The following is a 6,000-nucleotide window of genomic DNA, read 5'->3' on the forward strand; positions in this document are numbered from 1 at the left end:
TATATACATTATTGATTATTAGATGACCGAAATTTTGAATTAAGAACTGTATATTTTTTTTTTATAAAAATATTTAACTAAAATTCGATTTAAAAAAGGAATAAATATCGTTCTTTTTCTTGTAGAAAATATTTAAAATCGTTTCTAACATTTGAGTACGTTTATCTTATTTATAATAACGAATATCGGAAGAGAACACCAATTTATAAAAGTAAATTTGAATGAGGATTTTTTGATTATTACTTTTTATATAATATAACATTCATGTATCGAAATTTAAATTAAAAAAAAATAATTAAGGAAGATATTCAATACTAGTTCTTCTTTATTTAATTATTAATTATCAGAATATAATTGAAATAAAAACTCGTCGGACATCCTATGTATACTTATTTTCGTGAAATCGGTTTAAATCATATGTGGAATTTTCGTATTTCGAATTCGATTTAAAAAGAAACATCGCCAATAAAATTAATTTTGTACTATTATTAAATGTTAAATTTAATTTTGTATTCGATTTTTAAATAAATAGAAATTCCATAGACTTAAAATCATTGTTAGTTTAGACAAATAACAACATTATTAATCTATATTTAAGGTTCAAATTGAAACGATTAATTTCCAAGGTCGAAGTCCCCTACCATTCTCTCGGAGATCTCGATAGTATGTCGAAAATAACGCGGGACACCGCAGCTGCCGTGCAACAATGAGGCGGGACACAATGCGGGATTTCGTTTATTTTTATTATATATACGTATGTATGTATTTGATTCACAATACCCCGTAACGGTGTTTCGGGAAGTGATTTTTTTCGCATTGTACGCGTGAGATTTCTTTATAATGGATTTATTATTATTGAATCATTGGTTGCTGAGCAGCTTCCCGATATTCGGATGTTTGTTACACGGCATGTGCGAGGTGTTTGAACTAAAAAAAGTTGAGATTTTTATTTTAATTGGCATCCTGACAAAGGTTTTAAGATATACAGCCAACTGTATCTTTATATATTTATCATGACTGTCGATTATAATAGTTTACTTTATTTTGAGATAGTAAAGCATTGTAACATGTTTCAAATTGTATTTAATAGGTAACCTACGTCTCGTTCGGCCAATCAGTGACGAGCAAAATTTACGTAATATCCTCACAAAAAAAACATCTTACCCAAAATTTTACAGTGACATATTTACTTTCATAATGTTTTACGAAAAGAATAATTCAGATAATATTTTTAATAGACTGCGTGCAATGTTGAAGACTTTTTCGTAACGTGAAACCTGACACAAAACATGAACAATACGAATAAATTCAATAAATTCATCTAGTTGCAAAAAAATCACAATTACTATCTCATTTTCTTGTAATGTGATTATATTCCCATTGAATCATGTACTCCATGTTTATATATATAATATATATATAGAAATAAAATTATTCTGTCCGTCTGTCCGTATATACGTTCCCGTTAATCTCTAATAATTTGGATTCTATGAAGATGCCATTGGAATATCAATACTAATTTACTATTCTTGGTGGTAGGAATTTTTAGGCCACCTAGGTAGGTACCACCTTGTCATCAGATATTCTACCGCCAAACAAGGACAGTTAGTTGTTATGTTTGAAATGGGTTCAAAGGTAAAGTCGCATTCAGAAACTATTTGTAGTATGGATTGGAGCTGGAATCGTTCGTAGTCCTTTGCTTAGAACTCAGTCGCCATCACCACTAAGCCAGCAGGTCGTGTAATTTCTATGAATCGATATAAGTTATCACGTCTAGTTCCGGCAAACGTATCTATTGACTTCCGGGCGTTGCGTGCAAAAATGAACATTATTTGGTTTAAAAAATATTTAAGGATTTTCAATGTACAGACAAGAGTATGTTATGGGTTATACGTATATGTTACAACTGGTTAAAACTGAAATTATAGTCGCTCATTGGTCAAAATTCGACGTAGTTAGAAGACGGGAGTTTATTTGAAGTTTTTTTTTTTTAATTATTAATGTTGCTAAAGCTGGTATAGCTATTAAACAAAAGGGATTCGATTGACTGAAGAGAAAAGGGTACTGGACTGTTGAGTGTTAATAAAGACAATTTGAAGTACAATGAAGTTTGTGACCACTTACCATCAGGTGGTGACAGTTTTTTAGTATTAATTTTTAAAAAAAAAGCGGAAGACTCCTTTAATCCAGCGAGCTACATACCCAGAATCCAATCATTAATTTTAAAAGTTTATTATATATGTGTTTTAAGGAAAATAAACGTAACGTCAAATTCTATAATTAGTTTATTAAATAATCGTTACGAGGAAAAATAAACGTACGTTTTGTTTCTTTGAAATCAGTATTGTTTTTAATTTAATCGTAATAATAATTTAATTGTAAACTTTTAATTAACATTAATATGTGACTAGGATTGGTTTTTTTTTTTTCTGATGTTATATTACTCTTTAAAGTTTCACGTTTTCTAGCCACTGGCCTGACTCGCAACTAAGTCGATATCAACTAGAAAAAAAAATGTTATTAAATTTATTATAGGCAATCTAAACGCATAACTACCAGTGTTACATATGTTAGAATTAACGAATAATTGAGCTATTATATTTAATATGTAGTTTATTAGATAACGTGATGTTATTGAGTATATAACCTTAATGGGGTATCTAACGCAATAATTGTTTTTTAAATCATTCTAACAGCACCTAAGATAGACAACAAATAAACTCCTCTGCTGAATATTACAGTATAGATCCTGTCTTAATCATACCAGGGTCGTAAGAGCCGACGGAAGGGCTTTTTTTAAAAGCATATATATCGATAGTCGATACCTTACATTATTTATACGATTGTGGTGGGTAACTTAACATACCTAACTGTATGCCAAATGATGTTAACTCAGACATACAATAATTGGAATTATAATAAAAAGCAATAGGAATACAATAAAATAGTAATATATATAAAATAATAATAAAAAGAAAAAAAGATACATAATCAGCACATCCCTAACGTCCACCGCAACGGTCATTCCCGCCAAAATGCGTTCCATTTCCAAATTATTTCAAATATGGCCGCCGTAACGAGCCGAATGGGCAAACAACAATTGACCCCAATTCGCGGCTAATGGTTCGCTCCGAGACTACATTACAGGGTTGCCACTTGGAGAGCGCGCCATTAGCTAATGCCGCGGCTATACTTTGCACATGTTTAATTTTATTTAACAGATTTAACCTAATGCTTTTACTTAATTTTCATTGATATTATTGGATTACTAGATTCGTCAGCGTATAGGCAGCTGGGAGTGTGTCAGTTTATAAGCTGTCTATATTCCAAATTACATCCAATTCGGTCTAGCCTAATTGGATGAAGTCTTGTTTCGTGTTCGAAGAAACGCCACAACTTGTCACTCTGAAATATTTCAATGATAATGCAATTGTTATTATGTATCTATTTTTTCATTTTATGATCTTTGAGAAGACTAGGCAACTATGCTAGTCATAACATAGTACAGAAGTATGTGCGAAAACACAAGCACTCTATTTCGACCAATGTGACAAGAATAAAATGAGTTCAGGCTCATAACCAGCTGTTATAAGTGCTTTCTACCAACTCTAAACCTAACGGCAATATTTATTATTGTTATGTTCCGGTTTGGTGGGTGAGAGAGAGTATAACTGCAAGCACATGGGACATAACATTCCAGGTCCCATGGTGGTTGGCGAATTGGTTATGTAAGAATTGCTTAAAATTTCTTAAGGCGCCATTGTCTATGTGCACTGGTGACCAATTACAATCAGATGGCGCAATTGCTCGTCCGTCAGTCAACCTATGTTATAAAAAAATCTCTAATTCCGGTACATTTGTATGATTTACTTTATGATCACACATGGGGAGTAGTCCCCAGGGTGGGAGTGTTAAGTTATACAGTCCGTACGTACCTTATTAAGGAGGCTATTTAACGCGAATATACTTTTTCAAATCGGTCCGTTAGTTCCTGAGATTCGTGCGTTTAAACTTACCGACTTGCCAACTTTGTAATATAATTATGACGAGTAGTGTAATTTTTGTGAGTAGTCTTTATAACGGTATATGATTCTCAAATTAATAAAGATTTAAAGTTTAATGTTTAATATATCTTCATTTATATATGTATATCTTCTTTGTTATATGCTAAGACTAAACAGTTCAGTACTGATTTTTGTTTATTAACGATTGACACACCTAGGATTGATACACTTAGGAGTAATTAATAAAAAAAGATTTAGAATCTAGCGAGCGACCTGCCTCGGTTTAACGCGGATGCAATTTATAAAAAAAAGAAATTGATATGATATAAATGTAATATATAGGATATGTAATACTCAGGAATAATGTAGCTATCTAACAGTATATTTTTTTAGAAATGGAGAACTAATTCCAGAGATTACCACATACATACAAATTTACCAATTTAATAATATTAGTACTTATACATAAAACTAGAAAAATGCATGAGTTTTACAAAAATTTATAGTATCGACCACTAGCTTAAATAAAAACACGAACTTACTATTTAAACAGCAACAACTCCCAACTGTTAAAATACTTCAAGTATCAAAAATCATAACGTACAAAAAAAAAAAAAACAACTAAAACTTTCAAGTGGTCTTGATCCAGATACAATTTGAGCTCCCGACCCGAACTAACTTTCAGAGCACTATAAAAACATTGTCGACATTTTAAGTACAACTGCGATCTGCAAATCCACTACACGTTATATAAATTCACCATCAGTAAAGTAGGTAGGGATTAAGTATCGTCTCGGTAGCTGGCCATACTGATATGTATATACATATATTATATACTAAAACCGAATGCCTCCTTGGTCTAGTGGCAGATTTCGAGGTGCTGGCTTCTCACTCCAGGTCACCCCGGGAAAAAGCACTTGGATTCTTCTGTCGAAAAAATGGAAGGTTCAGAAAGTTGAAGCCGTTGGTCCTGCGTTTGAACTCTGTGCCGTCGTGACGTGTAACTCGTCATGTCATTGTAATATTTTTTTATTTGTGATTCGCATCTCGAATAACTACGAAATCGAAATACGTAGAAACTATGCCCATAATGTGCAGCGCGTCACGGAGATTTAAGTAACTATGCAGTTACACTGGCTCCCTCAACCTTCAAACCGATACACAACACGAAGTAATCCTGTTGGGCGAACGAATAAAATATAATACATCGCAAATTAACTCATTATTGCTGCGATTTTTTCATTATCTTGAACATTTAAAATATATTATTGAACAATTGAATTAATTTGTAAAGGTTTTGACTTTTAAATGTAGATTTTTAACCTTGTACACGTTTTTGTCAATACCAATACAATTTATTATGGCACTGTAAAATAATCATAAAATTAACCATGTATAAATAACCATATATACCCAATTATAATAGTTTACTAAAAATACAAGCAATTTTTGTTATCATAAAAAAAATTCTGTATATCGATAAGCCTAAGCCCAAAATACGCATAAATTGTCCAAAAAAATATATAAAATGTTAAACAGACGCACTGTCGGTAAAAAATTTAATATTTCAAATATCGAACGGGAAGTGACGCCGATAAATGCGATAGGAAGCGCTGACCCCGGCGCGATAACAGCGGCATTCGAAATTCAAATTGCGACACCCGCCATCTTTGTAAACATGGCGTGCTTTATTTTTTATCTGTGTACATTGTTATAGAATTATTATAACTCTGCCTTATTCCGTGAAACCGTTCTATTTTTTGAATAGGTTTTTGAAGAGATAAATTAAATTGTATTTTAAAATTTGTAATATAAAACAGACTGCGCGTTACGTGTCGTTATTAAGTGAGAAAGAAAAATATCTGTTTTTTTTTATTGTAGTTGTCCTTACGCGGTGTCGATTATCAGACAACAGTAAGCACAGTGAAGCGTATATTTGATCGGTTAAACGATTTGCAACGCATTACCAGCATCAAAATAACTCCATGGCGTAGCA

Source organism: Vanessa tameamea, chromosome 28 (genome assembly GCF_037043105.1).
Source record: "Vanessa tameamea isolate UH-Manoa-2023 chromosome 28, ilVanTame1 primary haplotype, whole genome shotgun sequence".
In the NCBI taxonomy this organism is placed as follows: domain Eukaryota; kingdom Metazoa; phylum Arthropoda; class Insecta; order Lepidoptera; family Nymphalidae; genus Vanessa; species Vanessa tameamea.